The sequence below is a fragment of the Cydia splendana genome, chromosome 16 (genome assembly GCF_910591565.1).
Source record: "Cydia splendana chromosome 16, ilCydSple1.2, whole genome shotgun sequence".
In the NCBI taxonomy this organism is placed as follows: Eukaryota; Metazoa; Arthropoda; class Insecta; order Lepidoptera; family Tortricidae; genus Cydia; species Cydia splendana.
The window spans coordinates 110,673-135,083 of NC_085975.1; positions in this window are offsets into that span (position 1 = coordinate 110,673).

Below are 24,411 nucleotides of genomic sequence, written 5' to 3' on the forward strand. Positions count from 1 at the left end.
TTTGAAAAAACGGTCAACCTTAACGCGTCACCGCCGTGTTAGAGTTTTAAAAGTAAGTTGCAGTTTCACGTTATTGTTTGTAACATAAGATATATCTCATACATTGCAGATTAAGTTAATTATTTAACATTTGCAAAATCAAAGGAAATGTTTATGTAATATCGAACATGTTCCAAATTATCACGACCGTGGCCTCAAAAATCTGTCACCGCCACGGACTTTTGAGTCCACGTTCGTGACATATAGACACGTGGTCGTGTCATTCTTAATTCGTTTGATTAATTTAGAGGCACATGCACTTTTCAGAAATGCATTTTTATTAGCTACAGATCATTTGCTATTATTGCCCGACTGCCGCTCTACAGCCTTTATAGTTTGACAGATTTCAACGTCTGAGCTGTCATTAGGTTTGTCGTAGTCATAGGAGTAACTTAGGCTATGTTAAAATAACTATATAAATCAAAATAGCCGAGTTGGCCACCAAAATGCCGAAATGTCACGACTGAGAGTCACTTTGTCACAACCGTTTTTATGTACTCATTTTATTTACCTTTCCTGAGGGTATTGAGCTTGACCATATGAATCAAAAAAGTGCTTTTTGTATGTACTTTTGATATATGTAATTGTTAGATCTGCGCAAGGGGGTGCTACGGGAGGGTGCACGACCATCAAACAAGCGAGCTAGTTTAACACTGATTTATTATACTTATTGCATTCGAGAACAGGTTACAAACACGCGGCGCGCAGTCACACATGCATACATATCTAACATCCCTCCCACTTATAGCTAGAAATATACCTTAATACTATTACAATGATCTTAACCTAAAACTAATTCACTCGGTGTCGTAACCAGAGTGCACTTGCGAGGGAGTGGCGAACTGAGGGCTGATCGCCTGTCGTCGCCTAGCGACGTAGTCGACAGTTGGCGTTGTCGGACCTCCGGTCTGGGCCGGGTCTGGGTCTACTGATCTGGCAGTTACATCCAGTCTCTCTCCCTCTTCTGGCTGTGATGGTGACTGCTCGCCAGCAGCAGGCGGTGCAGCGCAAACGCTCGTGGTCGCGGGCGCGACAAGTGCGGCCAGCACGACGGCTTCAGACGACGACGACGGTATGTCCGGCACAACGTCGGGATCCCACTGCGAGTTATCGCTATGTATGGGGAATGGATGAGCTCTTAGTTGGTCAATGTGTCTGGTCACCTCGCAGTCCAGTTGTGGTATATAAATTTGGTACATCACTTTCCCAAGCTGTTTTTTTACGATACCTTCCATCCAAGTGATTTTTTTATTACTATTGTTTGTGTATTTAGTTAACCACACGTTATCATTAATTTTAAAATTGGGTCGCTGAACTCCTTTATAATATTTAGCCTGTAAGGACTGGTGTTGTTCCACATTTTCAATGAGGTCTGTGGACGAAGGAGACGGTGCGAACGGATTAATCAAATCTAGCCTCGTTCGTAACTCCCGGCCGTATACTAACTCGGCGGGTGATTTACCCGTAGTACTGTTTTTGGAGTTCCTATAGTCAAATAAAAATTTGCATATTTTTCCCTGTATAAGTTTATTATTTTGACTGCTTAATATAATACCTTTAAGGCCCTTTTTTACTATTTTAACAAAAGACTCCGCTTGCCCATTACTCGATGGATGGTAAACAGGAGATAACACATGTTTTATACCGTTAACGGCGCAAAACAATTTAAAGTCTTGCGAAGTAAAAGAAGTGCCATTGTCGCTCACTAGGGTGTGAGGTATGCCAAATCGTGACATGAAATCACATAACCGTTCAATAACCGCTTTCGACCCGTACGACGAAACCATATTGTAACATTCAACCCATTTGCTATACGCGTCAACAACAACTAGGTAAACGTGATTATTGAACGGCCCCAAAAAATCAATATGAAGTCGGTAAAATGGGTGCGGGGGCACCGGCCAGCTCGCCAGCGGCGCGTGCGGCGGCGCGCCGCGTAGCGCGGCGCACACGGCGCACGCGCCCGCCAGCCGCTCCAGCGCGGCGTCTACGCCAGGGAACCACAGTCTCTTACGCGCCTCGGCTTTCATCTTCACTATGCCGAAGTGAGAGCTGTGTAATTCATTACAAATACCAACCCTTAATGACGAAGGAATGACAACCTTATGCCCTCGCATTAAACATCCATTTTCATACGATAACTGTGATCGACAATAATAATATGGTTTTAATTCTTTATCATTTGTCTTCCTAGGCCACCCATTCATAACGTAATGCTTGACCGTGCTAAGTACCTTATCGCGGCCAGTTTCGCGCTGCAGGTCGGCCAGCGTCACGGGCAAGCTACCCTCAACTACAAAATGACGTAAGCGGTTCTTACCTCACATTCCTCAGTCTCGGCCTGCCCCGCCTCCCCTGCTTCCCCCGCCCCTGCCGCCGTCCGCGTCGGAAGGCACGCTCGCGATAGATAATCAGCACTATTTTGTTTACTACTTATATACTCAATAGTATAATTATAGGCTGATAAAAATATCGCATAGCGTTGCAGTCTGTTAGCGGATATTTCGGGGATGCCTTTATGCGGACCAAATATTGAGAGTAGTGGCTTGTGGTCCGTTCGCAACACAAATGGAATTGACCGACCATACAAGTACTGGTGGAACCGCCTAATTCCAAAAATAATGGCAGTGGCTTCCTTCTGAATTTGCGCATACTTTTTTTCTGCTGACGTAAGCGTTCGGGAAGCGTAAGATATGGGTCTTTCCACTCCGTCGGAACCCAGTTGTGAAAGAATGGACCCCAAGCCCACTGGTGACGCGTCTACTGTCAAAATTAAAGTAGCGTTAGGGTCAAAATGGGCTAAAGTACTATCAGAGGCAAGAATAGTTTTCACCTTATTAAACGCGTTATCGTGGATAGAAGTCCAGTCCCATTTTGTATTCTTTTTTAATAAATCGTACAATGGGCTTAAAATTGAGGATGCCGACGGTACAAAATTTCGGTAATAATTGGTTAGACCTAAGAAAGATTGTAGCTGAGCTACGTTCAAGGGTTTAGGCGCCTCTAAAATAGCCTTAACCTTATCCGGCGATTTCCTTACCCCGTGTTTATCTATGACGTGACCTAGATAAGCAACTTCGTCCTTGAAGAATTCGCACTTGCTCATCTGTACAGTTAACTGTGCGTCTTCTAAACGCTGCAACACCGCGGTTAACCTTTCTTTATGCTGAGTTTTATTTGTGCCCGTAATTAAAATATCATCTAATAAAAAAATGATTCCATCTATTCCTGCAAGTACACACTCCATAGCGCGCTGGAATATAGCCGGTGCACACGCTAACCCGAAAACTAACCTGGTATATTTAAATAACCCCCGGTGTGTGTTAATACATGTCAGATTTTGCGATTTTTCCCCAAGGACGAATTGATTGTACGCCATAGATAAGTCTATCTTACTAAATTGGACGCCTCCGTGTAGTTTAGATAACAAATCGTTAACCGAAGGCAAAGGATATTGATCTATTAATAACTGTTTATTAATAGTGACGGAGTAGTCAGCACATAACCTTATGCTACCGTCTTTCTTCAAAGCTGGTACTATCGGTGACGCATAGTCTGAGTGTTGAATGGGTTCTAAAATACCTAACCCAATTAACCTATCTAACTCTTTATCTATCTTTTCCTTTAAAGCATAAGGCACCTGTCTAGCTTTGAAGAAGATCGGCTTAGCGTCCGGTTTTAGGTGCAAATCGACGGTATACTTATTAAATTTCCCTAGATTGCCTGAAAAGACCTGCGGGAACTTTAAAGACAATTCATCAATAATGTTTTGGTCACAATGTTGCTCGGTGTGCCCGGGCGGCGCGGTTACGGCGTTCACGGCGTGCACGGCGCGGTTCGCCGGCGCCAGCTCCAAGTTAAATGCGCGAATAAAATTCCTGCCAAGAATAGGCGGCCCCCCTTTCCTAACCACATATATGGATATCAAATGGGTTTCTTCGTTATACGAAATAGGTACAGTAATAACACCTAACGTTGTAATAACCTGGAGCGAATAATTATATAATTTTTTGCTTGGGTTCGACAATGGCAATTCTTTAAAATGGGAATTATAAAAACTTTTGGTAATAACGCTTACCGCTGCCCCACTATCTATTTCGAACTCCAAAAACAGATCACCGATCCGGACCCGCTCCGTCATGGGCTTGCCCTTTACGCACCGAATATTGTAAAATTGCTTACCGTCGTCTCCTTCGTCCTCATACCCTTCTTCGACGAATTTCACTGTGTCCTTGAACGTGCACATCTTACGCAAATGTCCTTTTCTATTACATTTTTTGCACTTATAGTTTTTGTAGCCGCATTGATTAGATTTATGATTGGTAAACCCGCAAACATTGCACTTTTCTTTTTTGGAGATGTTGAACACGGAGTCCGGGCCCGCTGCCGCCGCGTCAGCGCCGGCGCCCGTTGCGCTCGCCCCCGGAGCCTGCGCGGCGGTGGCGCGGCGCGCGCACCGTACGCTCTCTGCCAAGTCGATAGCCTTGGCCAGGGTCAGCTCCAGTTGATTCTGTGCGAACAGCTTATCCTTTTCGTGTCCCGCCACCATGCCCATGATAAATTTATCCAGCAAAGCTTCTTCCAAATTCTTAAACCCGCAATGTGCCGCCAATCCTCTAATCCTGGCTGCCCACTGAGTGTGACTTTCACCTGGCCGTTGCGTTGCCGAATAGAAGGTAGACTTCTCCGCGAAGCCGAGTCGCTTTGGAGTGAAGTGATCGTCGAGGATTTTGATTAATTTTACGTACTCCAATTCTTCCACCTTACTGGGCAATGCCAGGTCACTAGCTAACTTAAACGACGATTCGCTTAATGCACTTAATAAGATCGCTCTTCGCTTGACCGCGGACTTATCGGTTTGCTCATTTATGTCGTTGGCAATAAACCACTGACTTAGCCGAGATTTATAGCTGACCCAGTCCTGCGAAGTGTGATCAAAGGTCGAAAGAACGCCAAACGTTGCTCCCGTGGCCATAATTATATTTTAAACGCGAGTCCGAACGTCGCCACGTGTTAGATCTGCGCAAGGGGGTGCTACGGGAGGGTGCACGACCATCAAACAAGCGAGCTAGTTTAACACTGATTTATTATACTTATTGCATTCGAGAACAGGTTACAAACACAGCGGCGCGCAGTCACACATGCATACATATCTAACAGTAATAATATGTGAAAAATAAAAACGTTTATGAAAAAAAAATTTTTTTGGACACAATTTAAGAATCACCCAATTGCTCCTGTACTGTCGCATATAATAAATTTTTCTTTCTTCTCTGGGGTCTTTCTCTCATGCTGGAAAAACGCTCATATAATTCCACTTCCTAAAGTGTCTAATCCTTCCTCGTTTTCCCAATATTGACCTATTTCCATCTTACCAGTCCTTTCCAAGATAATTGAACACTTTGCTAATAGACGTCTCTCTTCTCATCTCAATAGACACAACCTTTTTAACCCTTTCCAATCTGGGTTCCGCCCCGGGCATAGCACCACCACTGCTCTTGTTAAAGTCACCGACGACATTCGCTTTAATATAGAAAATAAAAAGATCACCGTTTTGGTTCTCTTAGACTTTAGCAGCGCGTTCAATACAGTTGATTTCGACATTCTTCTAGCCTTTTTAAATCTTTTTAATGTTGCACCCACTTCATTGTCCTGGTTTCGCAGCTACCTCTTTGGGAGGCGTCAGAGGGTTCGAGTTGATGATAATCTTTCTGATTGGTGTGAACTTTCTTCTGGCGTCCCTCAGGGGGGTATTCTCTCTCCATTGCTTTTCTCCATTTTTATAAATAACATTACAAAGTCATTAAAATCTTCTTACCACCTTTACGCAGACGATCTGCAAATTTATTCAGCTGCCAACCTTGATGATTTCGATTCCCTCGTAAACCAAATTAACGCCGATTTAGATTCCGTCTGTTTGTGGGCTTCATCTTTCGGTTTAAAAGTCAACGCCATGAAGTCGCAAGCGATCGTTTTGGGTCCACATTACATCTCCATACTGTCTGAGCAGGTGGCACCTAGAATTTTCTTTGATGGTATACCAATTCCTTTCTCACCCACTGTTAAAAATCTAGGGGTCACCATGGATCAGACACTTTCCTGGGCGCCTTACGTCACTGAATTGAGCAAAAAGCTGTTTGGATCTCTCCATTCTTTAAGGCGCCTTCAGAACTTTCTTCCACTTGATACCAAAGCCATGCTGGCTCGGTCCCTGTTACTACCTTTACTCGACTACGGCGACGCTGTGAATCTGGACATGAGAGAAGAACTCCTGAACAAATTAGAGCGCTTAAGAATGTCTGTATAAGATTCATTTTCGGCCTACGGAAGTACGATCATGTGTCTTACTACCGTCAAAAACTCAATTGGCTTCCAATCCGCCGCCGTAGAGATCTTCACACCCTTTCTCTTCTCTTTAATGTTCTTTTTACACCTTCTTCTCCTTTATACCTCACTCAAAAATTTCAATTTCTGGCTGAAGGCAGTGGCCACCGTCTGCGTTCGAGCGCGAATTTATCACTTGCCATCCCTCCTCACAAATCTCGAGGATACAACAAGTCCTTCGCAGTGCGTCCAGTGAAGCTGTGGAATGAGCTGCCTGTTTCGCTCAGGCAGGCACAATCGGTTGCGTCGTTCAAGGAGAGGTTAAAGAAACTATGGTTATCTGATCCGACTGGCACCGTCCCACCTCCAACGGACTACCTGTAAAAGCGGGCGGAGCGGCGGGAAGCGCCGAAATTCTAAAACGTAACAAATATAAGAGCCTCGGTAGAGAGTACCATTTTGTACCATTTGGAGTTGAAACTCTAGGTCCATGGGGTCCCAGCGCGCGTAAGTTGTTCGCAGAAATCGCGAAGCGTCTGGTTGACGTAACTGGTGACCGAAGAGCTGGCGGCTACCTCGCACAACGTATCAGCATTGCGATACAGCGAGGAAATGCCGCCAGCATCCTTGGTACAATGCCTCAAGGGCCTATTTTATTAGATTTAAGCTAGTTATTAATTTCGTTTAGTAGTACCACTGTATATATTAGGTCCTTACCTATGAAATTGGCGTTTTTGTTCATAGATATAAGTCTGATCCTAGTTTTTTTTTTTTTACAAAAGTACATACACAATTACAATAAAACTACAGTGCACTCAATAAACAACGATTTTACATACAATTAATTGTTATTTTTTATTGTTAAGTGTTCAGAATTAAGCCTTGAAAATAGGTCTTTTCATGTGCTGTCGGTTCGAGTATTAAAATTACTTATATTTTTCTAATGGTACCAATTTTCAAGAAATGGAGATATTGAAAACATACCTTAAAGGTGTCAAAAATTACTGGAAAAATTTTGTTTGGTTTGAATTAGCCATCAAAAAAATATCCGCAAAATTAATTGTATGGAAATTCGTGTTTCGTTGAAATTCTCCGGACAAAACGCCAATTTCATAGGTAATGACCTAATATATTGTATGTAAATAAATGATTTAAAAAATCTGACAGATTAATTTGTCTATATTTCTAGTGTATAGTTGCTTTATATCGTTCTAATTCTTTCCAATTTTTAGTGTATTTTCCCCATTCCTTTTTGTGTAATATATGTATGTTTATCCTATACATTTTGTATGTATTTATATCCTTTATCTTTCTGGTACCTTGTTGTACATTTTGCTGCATTTGTCACCCTCTTTTCACTTTCTCCTCTCATCTACTCAAAGGTTAACTGGAAGAGATCCCTCAAAGGGATAAGTTCGCCTTTGTACTTCTTACTAATTGTATGTTATTTTTAATGTCTATTTGTACAATAAAGAGTTTACTACTACTACTACTACTTTAACTGATATGTGTTAACTTTTTAAATATTAATATTCACGCCATCTACTCGAGCATAGGCTGAAGGTTGTGGCGCCATCGCTCGAAAACATGGAACCATACCTTTGGCCTATAGTCGAGTAGATGGCTGAATATTAATATTTAATAAGTTAACACATATCACTGAAAGAATAAGGATGAAAGTCAAAAGATGGCAGTAAATTTACAGTGGCTACATAATTTACTTTGACAATCCGTCTCTATAGACTTTATTCTCTTTGCCCATAGTAAAAGTTGCTAGATAGGGTCTGAGAGGCAGAATCAGGCCAAAAAGGAGATGGCGAGACAACCCGAGGGACTCATTTTGTGGCGACATGCACAAAGCCGAGACGAGTAGCAGAAAACTGGAGGTCTCTGCCCAGCAGTGTGACAAATACTGGCTTTATAAAAAAATATATACAATACATAGGTCACTAGATAAGTTTTGCAATAGGCCAATATGAAACAAAGAAGTGGCCTATCACATATACTTTCTAATACTATATGTCCATAGACGATGATTGGCCAGAAAACATTTACTTTCTTTTTAAATTTACTGAGAAATAAAACATTTATTTACATACAATATATATACAGTGGTACTACTAAACGAAATTAATAACTAGCTTAAATCTAAAATAGGCCCTTGAGGCATTGTACCAAGGATGCTGGCGGCATAAGTTTTAAATTTACTTATTAAAAAAAAGATTTTAACTTTTAAAACGTCGGTGTGGCCTAAAGACGATTTACGAACATTTTATGCAAACATTTTATTTCATACAAAGTATATATTGTTTAATAAGTTAATTTAAAAAGAAAGTAATTGTTTCCGGCCAATCATTGTCTATGGAAATATAGTTTCAATAAGTATAGGTGATAGGCCTCCTCTTTGTTTAATATTTTGTTTATTACAAAACATATCTAGTGACCTATTTACGTATTAAATTAAGATGTGATTTGAAAGTTGGAATGTGTCTCTTGGCCGTGGCATCGTGTTGTAGGTGGTAGGTGTTATATCCGTGGCAAATCCGCCGCTGTCTCGCCGGACTGTTGTGAGATAAAATGTGAAATTGGTTCTGTTATTAGACACATTTCTTTATTATTAGTTTTCTTTAGAGGATTTCGTAAGTAGATAGGTACATTCAGCACCAGTAGCTGAGCAGATGAGATGTTTAATAGTTGTTCATGGTGCGCGCGGGCAAGCCGTAAGCTTGTTGACCAACGACATCATGGTAAGTATTACATAAAATCCCGTGTCACTAAAATAGAACAATGCGTGTTTCTAATCCGAAATGGTTGTATCTAAAATATATTCTAGCTTGTAAGAGGCGAGGAATCCAGCGGAGCGGGTGAATGACGGACGTTTTTAATTACTGGCCAGCCCTTTGATCCTCCCCCGCCCTTGGAGTGTATTAGCGCGGAAGGTTCTAGTTGCAATAGCATTGCTGCCGACTATATTTTTAGAGGTCATGGGGTATCCCACAAAACCGGGCAAGTGCGAGACGGACTCGCGCACGAAGGGTTCCGTACTATAATGCAAAAAACGGCAAAAAAAACGGTCACCCATCCAAGTACTGACCCCGCCCGACGCCCAAGTAGCATTGCAAGCTGTATATAAGCTGTATTAAAGTTTATTTGTATACTATAAGCTGTACAACTGTGTAATGTAATGTATTGTACTTAATTTAAGTATTCGATTGCCTGTAACGACATACCATGTAATGCACATATTACTTTATGGTGAATAAATGAAAATGAAAAAAAAAAATACAGTTAGGCTGTATAAAGGCTGTATAAGCGCTTATACAGCCCTTATAAGTAAAAAAAGGGCCCAAATTATACAGCCTTTGGCCTTATTAGAGCTGTAGAGTAGCTGTATAAGCAATACATAAGCTGCATAATAGCTGCATTACAGCTATATTTCGGTGTAACAGGAAAGCTTAACACTACAGATAATCTCTTATAAGTACGATATAAGAATATAAGTTTTAAATGAGTTATAAGAAAGAATTACAAGAGAATAATAATCATTTAAGAAACTAAAATGTCTTAATCTTGTCCATTCGTAATATAGTAATGGCGACAATAAAGTGTTATAGTGGATGGTAAAAGTAAAAGTAAATATTATACAGGACTTGAATGGAATATTACATTATTGGTAAGTGCGGATTATTATTTATTGTGAACCTGTGTATCTTTTCTGGCAAAATATTTACGCGCCTGCAAAATAATAAAGAGAAACCATAAGGAAAATATCAAAAATCGGTAAAGTTACTGTTTGTTTTTAAGGTTAGAGTATCAAAAATATTTATAAATATTAATTCTAAGGCTAAACAATTTATTTTAGCTGGTAATCATAACACGGCGTTAGTCTGCTAAATATTTGCAAGTATTTCTTTAATTATATTTACAAATACGTTTTTATTTTTATTGTAAAATGGCGACAATTTTTAAACAGCCTACAGGATAGTTGGAGAGCATTATAATCTTAGTAGCTGTGCTGTGTAATAAATGGAGTGTCTTTTACAGCTTTTGTAATTAAAACAGCTTTATAATAGAATATTTGTATTCGTTTGGCTGTATTTCGGTTCTCCGTACATAAGTTATAATTCTCTTTAGAGATCTGTATAACAAATAAAAAACCTGTAGGTACTGTAACTGTCATATATTCCTTTAGTTTTATAATACACTTATTTTCAGAAATCATTACACTACTATACTTATACGAGTGTAAAATTACGAAAAAAGATTGTTATAAGCGACTCTATCAGTAATACAGAAAAAAGCTGTACTATAGCTGCCATTTATTCATTTGGTTTTATAATACCCTTACAGACAGAAGTTATACAACTACTATTCTTATAGGAGAGTAAGATTACGCCATAAGAAATAGCTTTAAAACGGGGTTGACAGATACATTTGTACAGCTACAAGTGCCAAGTGATACTACAATACAGCCTGTATACAGCTTTTACGATAAAATTAGCTTGTAGTGTTTTACAACACTTAATGTTTTAAAACGGAGTTGACAGATACTTTTGTACAGCTAAAAGTGCCATGTGTTGCTACAATACAGCCTGTATACAGCTTTTACGATAGAATTAGCTTGTAGTCTCTCACAACACTTTTAGTTTTATAGTAGATTTTTTATATTCTGATAAAGCACCCCATGCTTCCGCAGAATCCTTTATAATGATTTTATACAGCTTGAGCTGTATAATGTCTGTAAAGTACCTTTTATACAGCTTAAATCTTCTCTGACACTCTTATACGTCCCTTAAATCACTCTAAGTTCTTAATTGGCTGCTATATTGATGTTGCCGACACTTCCATGCTACTTGGGCGTTGCTTAACTTCGGTCAAAAATCACGTTTGTTGTATAGGAGCCCCATTTAAATCTTTATTTTATTCTGTTTTTAGTATTTGTTGTTATAGCGGCAACAGAAATACGGTTCGTGAGATACAGCCTGGTGACAGACGGACGGACGGACGAACGGACAGCGGAGTCTTAGTAATAGGGTCCCTTTGGGTACGGAACCCTAAAAACCACAAAAACAAGTGTCAAAGTGACGTTTTTGTATGTAGAAACGTCAATTTTGACACTTGTTTGACACTGACATATCCGATCCATATCATTTCAATATCTAGTATTTGACGTACCTCATTGTTCGAATACGGCTGTATGGCGGGGGCGCGACGCGTATGGCAGCTGCCTTAATAACTTGCAGAAATCTGTATTATATATGTATATGTATGTATTATATATGTATGAATTACCGTTGAAATTAATGCTAAGTTATCATTCCAAATATCGCCTTAAAAATATCCAGGATATTTATTTTATTTTATTTAAACTTTATTGCACAAAGTATATACAAAATGTACAAATGGCGGACTTAATGCCAAATGGCATTCTCTACCAGTCAACCATAGGGCCAAACAGACATCTACAATTGGTGCAGAGAGAGAAATATACCTATTCAGTGAATATAAAAAAAGCAAACTATACATATAAACTACATAAATAAATAAAATATATATAAACTACTACATATTTATACAATACATACTATAAATATAATAATGATGGATATTATTCGAACTCTTGTTTTAGCAAATGCTTACGCAACAACCGCTTAAAAGAAAACTTACTTGGAGCTTGTCTAATATTTAGAGGGAGTGAATTCCAAAGACGACTAGCCTGGACGGCGAAAGAATTAGTCATAAAACCAGTACGGTGAGAAGGTATGGTCAGTTTGAGAACGCGGGAGGTACGCAGCTCACATCCTGGACGAGGAGTATCGAAGACGAATTTACTTTTGAGATATCCAGGAGCAGAAGGCTCAAACAGGATCGAAAATAGGATACAAAGGATCCGAAAGGACCTACGACGACGGATGGAGAGCCAGTTGAGCTGCCGGCGGTAAAAGGAGACATGATCGTATTTACGAAGTCCAAATATAAATCTAATACAGTTATTGAGTAGACGGTCTAGTTTATTGAGTGATTCCTGAGTGGCATTAGTAGTACACACATCCCCGTAATCAATTATTGGTAACACTAAGGACTGCACTAACATTTTTTTCGTGCTTACAGGCAGAAAGTTTTTAAATTTATATAGAGTTCTAAGTGTACCTGTGACCTTCCGACTTGTCTCCGAGAGCTGACCAGACCAGGAAAGGTTGGAATCTAAAACTAATCCGAGATTCTTAACCCGACTGCTCACCGGAATTACAGTATCCTCAAAAAGGATCGGAGCAACAGGTACTGTACTCAACCTAGACATTTGCCACTGGCTACCTAAAATTATGGCTTGGCATTTAGCTGGATTTACACAAATGCCAAAGCTAGCAGACCACTCGGCGATGTAATCCAAGTCAGCATTTATGGATGAGATAGCCGTGTTTATATCTTCCACGTCAACTTGCGCGTACAGCTGAAGATCGTCTGCGTACAAATGGTAAGAGCATCGAATCTTGGCCGTAATAAGATTAATAAAAATTGAAAAGAGAAAAGGAGAGAGAATACCGCCTTGAGGTACTCCAGTACTCAGTTCAGACCAATCAGATAACGAGCGGCTGGCACGGACTGCCTGGGCTCTATCGGAAAGATATGAAAAGAACCACTTTGTGGCATCTGAAGAAACCTGCAAATGAGTAAGAGTAGCCAAAAGTAGGTCATGGTCTACCGCATTAAAGGCGTTGGAGAAATCTATCAGCACTAACACCGTAACTTTGGAAGATTCCATACCGAGTCTTATGTCCTCTGTAACTTTAAGTAGAGCGGTGGTGGTGCTGTGTCCAGACCGGAAACCAGACTGCAGCGGTGAAAGGAGACTGTTGCTATGAACAAAGTGTGAGATCTGTTTGTGGGCCGCGGCCTCCAGTATTTTGGACAGAAACGGGAGAATAGATATGGGACGAAAGTGGCTAAGTGAGCTCGGATTATTAATTTTGGGGAGTGGGATGACAAACGCCTTACGCCAGCATGATGGGAAAACGCCAGTGAGTAGAGAAGTATTGACTATGTGAGCAATAACTGGCAAGACGCTGTCCAGAATGTGAATAATCATAATCAACATAGATTTAGTAATATCTTGCAGCATGTCAATTGAATGTCCTGCAATCCTGCAGACTGCATTGCTATACAAGAAAAGGATATATAAAATTTTGAAGTTTCCTGCGGCAATGTAGCGTTGCAGTATAGGTACATTGCTGCCGACTGCTTAGCTGTAGGAAACCTAAAATCCTATACTATGTCAGAATCTTGATCGATAATTGACGTTTCTAGGATCAGTGCACTGCAGTGCTGTTGCAACCGGAATGTAACCTTTACACGGCCAGTTTCTGATGTCATGACTACGGGACGTGTGCGGTGATTTATTACTGGTGGCTTCATAAGGATCAGAGCAGTGATTATAATTGCCTACAGAACATATCGCCGCCGGTGTCCAGTATGTCAGAGGGGGAGGCCTCCAGGGAGGGGAGGGCTCCAAACCAGCAGGGGCCCGATTCAGATGTAACAACTTGTTACGGTTTTCAAATCAAATCAAATCAAATATTATTTATTATCAGGCAACTAAGGCCCATAGATACATACCTTACAAACTAACATACATACAATAGTAAAATCTTACAAGCTAAAAATTATTTTGGCGACACGGCGTTTTCAGTTGTGTCGCATGTTCCGGTGAAGGATTTGGCAGATTCCCACGGAACCGCCGAAACACCACACCCTTCGGCCAGAACCTCGGTTTTGAACTGGGCATTTCTCAGGAGGGCCATTTTTACGTGTCCGGGGCAATAAATGATTGAATTTACTGTTCAATAAATCTGAATTAATTTAGGCATGATCTTCAGCCTATGTTCTGTCTAGGACACTATCAAATTATTTATTTATTATTTATATAATACAAGAAGAAAAAATTCAAATGCCAAAAATGATGTTCGGTGGGAGTGTCCCGCACCCAGATTTTATGAAACAAAAAATTATTACTCAAGATGGGGCATTAGATCGCAGTTATTATGGGTATTCACGCATAAGGTATTAGTTAACTTATCATATTCTTTATATCACAATAATGTGTTTGCTCAACTCATTGAATAAAACCAAATTTACAATGTGTCCCGGGCTAGTGCCTGATTTCGGTGTAATTTGCAAAACATGTCGGTACTCCTTCAAAGTTGTAAACCAGGAACTCAGTGTCTCAAACATAGTATGCTTTAGTTGTGCCTTAACCGTTGAATAGAGTAGAGGTACAGTCACAGTATATTAAAGTGATTTTTTAAAGGTTTCACCGTCCTTCGGTGGGTTTGGTTCTATGTTTTTTTGAGATCGGTGGTGCAATTTACTCCGAAAGTTTCAGTGCATTTATCGTTATGCAAGTGCTTAAGAAATCCTCGAAAGTACGTAAATCCATCATTATTACATCTCCTTTGTATCACTCATGCTATTTCTGTAATTGCTAAAAAGCGATTAATTTTGACATCACTGGTGTTGATTTCCTTGGATTCGGTGGATTTTTTGACCACCGATATCAAAAAAGTGATCACTGAATTCAAATCCTGCTTTGTAAACTAGCTTGTTGTACTAATTTATCACACCTAAAAAGTGCAAGATACGTTGTATAAACGTAAAATTATGTTTGTAAGTAAATTAAGTCATAATAGGTACAAAAAATCACTAGTTTACTATGAGTAGTTTTTTAAACCAGACGTGTGTTGAAACTTGTAGACCCAATGTTTCTTTCTCTGTCTTGATGTTCTCTTCAAACCAATGAAGTAAATTATGTTAATTGTCCTCTGTATCACCTGAGGCCCTACACCTCGATAACTTTTAACGTGTCAGCCATGTTAAATGAATGCAGATCCCACTTCTTTTACAATAACTTGTGTATGTAAGTATTATGCACCCAAGGGACGGGATGTTCAGAACAAGGGATTAAAAATAAAGTGGCCTTCTAATGTCGAGATCGCTTCAAAGGCACTGAGCGTACCTTACTGATCGATATTTCTAAAGGATAGCCATAGACACAAATTGAACATAGCAAATGTTTTAACAATCCTCAATGTCTTACGTCTTTATGTCTAAATATAGGAGTTACAAATTAGCTCAAGTGTTTCAGAATGCTGGAGATCTCCAGCACCCTCAAATAATTAACAGGTTATTAGATCTTCAAGCATTAGTCGACCACTTCAAATAGTTTTAAATTGATGGAGTTCACGCTTTAAAACTCTGTTATTCAAAAATACTTGTTTTCCGTATTGCATCACATTGCTTTATAAGTGCATTAAATATTTTTTGGAGCATTGAACACCACTCAAAAGTTTCTTGTTTATCGAGTGTAGGTAACATAAGTTTCTTTTTGATGCGTGTGCGGTCGGATTGTGTGAAACAAACATCTTCTCCTTTATGGCACTAATGTGCGAATTTGTGGTCGACATGTCTGAAACTCGTTCCAGGACCATACATCGCCCACCACCCTATTATATGAGAGGACAGTCAAATAGTGTGGGATATCTTCTAGAGATGTTGTTTTACAAGCCGTAATTAGGTTATTTTAAAATCTTGGGTCTATATCTATTAAATTTATGTAAGCTTTTGAGATCATTAGCCTTATTACATCGCTTATAATCAAATAAGAATGAAAAATATGATTAAAATGTAATATGATTGAGATATAAAATTGAAATGTGATTTTTGTGTATGCATTATTGAATTCGGTGACGCCAATTGATTTCAGTGCCTGCACATGATTTCGGTGTTTTTTCAATCTCAAATATCTTAAAAACTATAAGGTTCTAATGGAGGCCTCCACTACCAATATTTTTTATTCTAAGGCTAGATTTTAGGAAATAAAGTCGCATATCAAATAAGTTAAAAAAAAATTTGGCACCGAAGTCAGGCACCGAAGGTCATCTCTGAGAAACGCCCAACTAGTCTTGATTGGCCCGCATCTTATGCACGACACACTTCATTTCGCATGCACCAATCAGCGTGAGTGGTCGTGAAGGTCGTAAGAGCAATCAATCAATCAATTATCATTTATTTCGAACAAAAGTCCATGTGTGTTAGTAACATACTAATTTTACTTAAATCTAAAACGTAACAAATTATTAAAAAATCTCGTCTTGTCGCCTGCAACGATTCTTACAAACCGTGTTACAACACCTAACAATGCAGCAACCCACCTAACAGCAGACCTAAGAATGGTAAGATGGCAACAAATTAGCATAATTTCCTGTCGTATACTGATTGTTTATCAGTAAGTTCATTGACCCTGTCATCTGTTTAGGGTTGGCACAAAGAACTTTTAGCATGAATGTTTAAACGGCTATTTGAAAATGGTTACACATATTTGCATAGTATATATGGGGAGAATATAGTACTAATGCTAAACTATCTCCCATTTCCGGAAAGGCCCATGGTCGTGTTCCACCCTGTATAGGTATTGTTGCGGTCCTAATGTACGTGTTATCAGTGCTTGTCATTTTTAATGGGCCATTATCGCGGATTACTTACGTCTTTTTTGCTCGTATGTAAATAATGTTTGTGAACTTATACTATTGTCATTTTCTACTCGTAACACGTTACCCTCTCGCATTGCTTCCAGTGCGACTAAGAGCTTTTTCACATTGTCCGATCCGATATCGGACAGCGTCCGATTTTTGATACAACTTTTTAAGCCGCATATTCCTCTAAAATCCATTTTTCTCTATTTTAACTGGTTCACAAAAAGTTAAAATCAGCTATGTAAAATAATACTCATATAATGCGCCGTTATAGCCACACAAAATGCGCTAAATGTAAAAAAAAAACATAGCGGTTTTTAGAAATTGCGCCTTTTTGTAACACATTGCGGATAATCGGTACTAATCAGCTAAGTGCTTTATCAAAATTATATTTGTAGGGACACATTGTAACAGGAATGCTGACAACGCATTCTAGATACGACCTGCCCGGTAGTTCCCAAACGTGTAAGCGTACTTGTAAATTACCTTTGGTCCGTGTTAGAATAGATAGTTAAACGCAAACTATAGCAACACAGTTTTGACATGTATGTGTCACATCTCTATTTAAAAATAAATCTCTTCTTGTCTATGTCTTACATCCGATGGTTTCATTTCGCATTTTCCTAAGCCCTTAAATATTAATTAAAACATTAATCTGCTTAATATTAGAGGTTTCTAAGAGGTTATGGGCTATTTTTACCTCAAATAATTAAAATTAGTGTTTTACCGATAAGTTTCGCGGCTCAGTTGTCAAAAAAGGTTAACTTAACCTCAAAGTGCCCATGCGCTGTGTGGCAAGTTTTTATCTTTTCAGCAATTTCAGCCTAAATTATCATTGAATCATGTCTGCGCAAATATCAATGGGCACAATTGAGAAGTTAATTGGCAGAGAAAATTACCCGACATGGAAATTTGCGGTCCAAAATTACTTGGAACATGAGGACTTGTGGGAGACTATCGAACCAAGTGCCGGTTATGTGGCAAACGTCAAGAAGGATACAAAAGCAAAGTCGAAGATAATACTTCTGATTGATCCTATTAACTACGTCCATGTACAGGAGGCGACCACGGCGAAACAGGTATGGACAAAATTAGGACAAGTGTTTGACGACTCCGGGCTCAGTAGAAAAGTAGGTTTATTACGAGATCTGATTTCAGCCAAGTTGGAGGACAGCTCTGGTATTGAAGAGTACGTAAATAAAGTAATGACAACAGCTCATAAGCTTAGAAATATTAAATTTGTAGTTGAAGATGAGTGGCTTGGTACTTTGCTGCTCGCTGGTCTTCCTGATGTCTACAAACCGATGATCATGGCTATTGAGAGCTCAGGTGTGTCCATTACAGCTGATTTTGTAAAAACAAAGCTGCTCCAGGAGGTGAAAACTTCAGATTCTGCAGCGTTATATGTAAACCATAATAAAACTAAAAATATACCTAAGTCTCAGAAAAGTTCACATGGAAATCAACAAAAGAAGGGGCCTAGATGCTATAATTGCAATAAATATGGCCATTTTAGCAGTAACTGTCACTTCCAGAAGAAAAATAAAACAAATACCCAAAATAATGGTTATTTTGCCGCTTTTTCTGTTGCAGACAATTTGGATGAGAACCGCTGGTATATCGATTCTGGCTGTTCTTACCACATGTGTAGGGACAGAAACTGGATGTACAATGTTACTTCGTCAACAGTAAGTAGCATTAAGGTGGCAGATAAGGAGACTTTAAAAGTGGAAGGATGTGGCAACGTGAACTTACAAATAAAAGACTCCGAAGGCAAACCTCAGACAATTCAGGTTAGAAATGTGTTATATGTACCTACTCTGGCTACTAACTTACTTTCTGTAAGTGAGATGACAAATAATGGCTGTGTGCTTCATTTTGAAAAAAATGCCTGTATAGTTTATCAAAATAAAAGACTGATCATGACAGCTTATAAGTGCAATAACATGTATCTTTTAAAAGAAATTTCTGTAGCACCGGCATTTTTATCAACCGTTGAAGAACAAGATATAAATATTTGGCATCTTCGAATGGCTCATCTGAACTTCACAGATTTACAAAAAATAGTTGATTGTACAGAGGGTGTTAAATTATCAAAAAAAGGCAGCCAAGTCTGTACAACCTGTATGGCAGGTAAAATGAAACGACAACCATTTAAAAATATTGGAACCAGGGCTACCGAACCTTTGCAACTAATTCACACAGATGTTTGTGGACCGATGGAAACTAGCTCTATAGGGGGTTCCAAATATTATGTCAATTTTATTGATGATTATAGTAGGAAAGTTTATGTTTATTTTATGAAAAACAAGTCTGAAACTTTACAGAGCTTTAATGATTTTAAGAATCTAGTGGAAAATGAGACTGGAAAGAAAATAAAAATGATCCGTTCTGACAATGGAACAGAATACATTAATAAGGAATTTAAATTATTTTTGAATAAATTCGGCATACAACATCAAACAACTAATCCTTACTGCAGTGAACAGAATGGGATGGCCGAAAGGATGCACCAAAATCTGGTGCAAAAAGCTAAATGTTTGATTCTGAATTCCAGGTTAGAAACAGCATTTTGGGCCGAGGCAGTATCTACAGCTGCTTACATAATTAATCGGTCACCAACCAAAGCTCTGGACTACAAGACACCATATGAAATGTGGTTTGGTAAGAAGCCTAATATTGATAATTTAAGAATATTTGGTTGTCAAGCCATGGTTCATGTGCCTAAAGAAAAAAGACAAAAATGGGACCCAGAGGCGGTCAAAATGTTATTCGTCGGATACTGTGAATACACTAAGGGATACAGATTTTATGATTTAAAGCAGAGAAGAATATACAAAAGCAGGGATGCTGTTTTTCTTGAGCACACAGTTCAAAATAATAGTGTTATTGTACCATTATCAGAACTGCAGGAAGAGGAGACCGAAGACTTGTCTCAAACAGCTGATACTTCTAGTGAACCTTCTGACACATCTGAGCCTCAAAATTCAGCCGATACAACTCTAAATGGGAGCCTTAAAAAAGAATTATCTGAAGATGAGGATACTTACTTTACTGATAATGCCGATGAGGAGTACATACCAGATGAAACACTAAGTGATGAATTATCTCGTAAAATGATGCTAAGGCCAAGAAATAATAAGCCTGTTACCTACTTATGTCGAGAAAGCACGAGTGGTTCAAACCAAGCAGTAGCTTTTTTTGCAAAAGAGCCAGAAACACTGAAGGAAGCTCTTTCAGGCCCAAATGCAAAAGAATGGAAAAATGCCATGAGTAATGAATATGAGTCACTCCTGCAAAATAATACATGGACGTTAGTACCCTTACCAGAAGGCAAAAGAGCCATTCCGTGTAAATGGGTCTTTAAAATAAAGACTGATGCCAAGGGTGAGATTGTACGATACAAAGCAAGACTGGTCATTAAAGGTTTCATTCAGAGAAAAGGAATGGAATATAATGAAATATTTGCTCCGGTTGTTCGTCATACTTCAATCAGATATTTATTAGCATTGGCAGTCAAGTACAATTTATTCATTGAACAAATGGATGCAGTTACGGCCTTCTTACAAGGGGATATAGATACAGAAATATACATGTACCAACCACCATCTTATGAACATGGAGAAGAAGTATGCAAGTTGAATAAATCAATTTATGGTCTGAAGCAGGCGAGTCGACAATGGAACTTGAAGCTTACATCTGTGTTAAAGGAATTGGGACTGAAAAGTTCATCAGTGGACCCTTGTATATTTTACAAAACAATTGAAGGAAATATTTTAATTGTACTCATTTATGTTGATGACATATTGATTTTTTATAACAATGAACACATGGGTCAAGAAATAAAAAAACAATTAAAAAGTAAATTTGATATGAAGGAACTTGGTTACATACATCATTTTGTCGGTTGGAGAATTGAACAAAACTCGTCTAGAAGTGAAATTTATATTAGACCGCTTACATAGAGAAAATTCTGCAAAGATTCAAGATGACAGATTGTAATCCGGTGCATTCACCATGTGACCCTAGCATTAAATTGATCAGCACAGAAGATGAAAAAAATATACTTACAAACATACCTTACCAAGAAGCAATTGGAAGCCTGTTGTATTTATCCCAAGGGACCAGGCCGGATATATGTTTTATAGTAAACAAATTAAGTAGCTTTAATAACAAGCCCGAACAGCAGCACTGGCTAGCTTTGAAAAGAGTGCTGCGATACATTAAAGGTACTAAGGAAATGAAATTAATATATAGCCAAAATACTGAAGAAAAAAGAACAACTGGTTACTGTGACTCTGACTGGGCTTCAGACATTAACAGCCGAAGATCTTGCTCCGGCTACACTTTTTTGTTTCAGGGTGCAGCAATATCATGGCGTTCTAAACGTCAAAACACCATTGCGCTTTCAACCATGGAAGCAGAATTTATGTCGCTTGCTGCTGCCATACAAGAAGCAATGTGGCTCCGATACTTGGAGTCCGAATTACATCATGATGTTGGAACATCATCGATTAATAATATAGCTAGTAGGTAATAAACAATAATGTTGCTTTATAATATTATGATTGTAGGGTTGAGTAGCTTTTTTTTTTTTTTATATTATATGTATTTTGTACCTTAGACATTTTTTAGTTTAATCTTAAGGTTATTTGAACTGTACTATATGTATTTTAGGAATAAGGACATTGTATACCGTAAACCGGTTGATTGTGACACTCTCTAATCAAATAATATTGTAACATCTGTATACTGACATTGCACAATCTGACAATAAATGATTACTTACTTACTTACTTACTTATCGACTGTTATATATTGTGATAATCAAAGTGCCATTAAATTTGCAGGTACAGAATCCTATTGTGCCCGCAGCAAACATATAGACATCAGGTACCACTTTGTCCGAGAGAAAGTAGCTAAAAAGGAAATAGAAGTCATCTATCTTGGAACTGAGGACATGGTGGCTGATATCCTGACCAAATCCACTTCACAAGTGAAAATTCAAAAATGTTCCAGTGCCATGGGTTTGCGCTTAAAGGGAGGATGTTAGAATAGATAGTTAAACGCAAACTATAGCAACACAGTTTTGACATGTATGTGTCACATCTCTATTTAAAAATAAATCTCTTCTTATAAACTGAAATAAATGTCATATACTAAGAAAAAGTGACCAAGGCTAGGGGGCGCCACAAGCCTTCAGTAGGAAGTGCATATACTTGGAAAATTTGACTAATGTCGCTGTGGCCCGGTGGCCGAGTGGTTCAGGCACCTGCCGCGATAGCAGAGGACGCTGGTTCGATTCCAGCCTGGGGCACTGGAGGCCTTGGTCACTTTTTCTTAGTATATGACATTTATTTCAGTTTATAATTTATATAGTAGTGTTTCTACTTGATAAAAACAAATTAAAATATTTTCTGAAAAATAATTTAATTTGTTCAAATACTTCATAGTAAATCTCTTCTTGTCTATGTCTTACATCCGATGGTTTCATTTCGCATTTTCCTAAGCCCTTAAATATTAATTAAAACATTAATCTGCTTAATATTAGAGGTTTCTAAGAGTCCGTTTTCATAACTATGGTTTTCGTAGGTAACTGGCTGCCAAAGAAGATTAATTTTTCCTATTTCATAATTAATTATCAAACAAGAATTTACTTTCTGGTTTCGTAATCGAGTTTCGTAACTGGATATGAAATAAATAAAAAAATTCTGTTTTCGCCTGGATTGACTACGAAATATGAATTATTTTTCTTCCATATTATATATATCGTCGTCTAGTACCCACAACACCAGCCTATTGAGCTTACCGTGGGACTAGGTCGATTTGTGTAAAATTGTCCTAATAATATTTATTTATGTTTTTTTTTATAAAATGTTAATTTTAGAACATGTCATGGATCGGACAATGTGAAAATACTCCAACGCTTTAGCCCATTTGTGCACTATAACAGCAGTAACAGCACCAAGTTACAGTATATCCACTTTGCTGCGATGTTTAATTCATATCGCATAATCTAGTTTCTGCTCGAGCGCAGACGAGAGGGAATAAGTTACCGTGGCCGCAAAAAGCCAACGTTAATGCGTTAGGGATTCATGGCCACTACACTATCCAAATTCCTGCAAGAACTGACTGTAGGAGTCTTAGTTCTTCGTCGGTTGGTTTACGTTCAAGCGAGTGGCTTCCCGATATCTTCTCGCTTCCCGCAAAGCTTTCACTCCAACTTGGTGTTTAAATAACGAAAGTTCTTTCATTTGCCGCGTCTCCGCGTCGTTCGTTAGGACCATTCTACTTTTTAGTTCCGAAGATTTATGTAGCTCGGATTTGTGTTATTTGAAAATTTCGACTGCATTTTTAGATTTTTATTGGCACAATCCATTTCAAGTTATTCTATAAATCAGATAACATTCAATCATTTTGTTAGTTCATACCAACTCAATGAGCCAATTGGTTGTACAGTCGCCATCAGATATATCGGAGCGGCCGAGGTGCTCAAAAATATCTGAACACGCATTTTAACGCGTCGACAATAGAGCCGTGATAATTTAGAGCACCTTGGCTGCTCCGATATATTTGATGGCGACTATACCTATGTACCTATAAGCAGCTATAAGTATGTTATATTGTAGTAGTTAGTTGTACAGTAAAGCCGAAACGACATCGTTTATACTGCCCATGACGCATAACAGCCGTCGGCAGTTACTTAACTTTTTACTATAAGTAGGTACCGAGAAACACCGCGAGAATAAGTAAATCATTCCAGCCTAATGGATGAACCTGATCTTCAACAGAAGGACATGATGCCACGATCCTCAGCATTGAGGGACCGACTGAAGAAGAAGAAATCATTCAAATCATTCTGGTTTTTTAACTCTTATAACAGATTGATAGGGCACACCAACACCTATTAGTCATTCGATTTGAAACCTTTATCGCGGGAACAATTTCAAATAAATAGGCAGCTAATTGATTTACCTACGTATTGAAAAGGAAATAGCCCCAAAGTCGGCTTATTCGGCCCCGGGGCTTCAAGTTTCACTCCACGGAGCGCCTAGCCCCCCATCAACAACTAATTACCTGCTGGAACAATTCCGGGAACTTGCGATAACAAAGCAAGTTTATAATGATTGTAGCGCCGCGCCGCGTGCTGTCGACAGCTCCGATAAACCGTCATTTTAAAATATCAAACCGCAATATCTCCTTTCGCGACAAAATATGAGCGCGATTAGAACTGAGACTCGATTAAATAAAACACTTTTACGATTAAATTTGTAAAAAAAAATCATATAGACATACTCGTATTACTAAATACTCTTATTTGCGCGGAATTTTCAAGAATTAAGAGTACTGAGTATCGGAGGCGTATCTTGAATTTAATAACGGGTTATGAATTTGACCTGGATTTGTTTGACTTTTCTGGCTGAAGAACTTTTGCCACTGACAGATCATATATACATATACTACAGGCTTTGTGGTAATCTCCTTAACCGCGTTAACCAAATTCGCGACTTAGGTATCATTC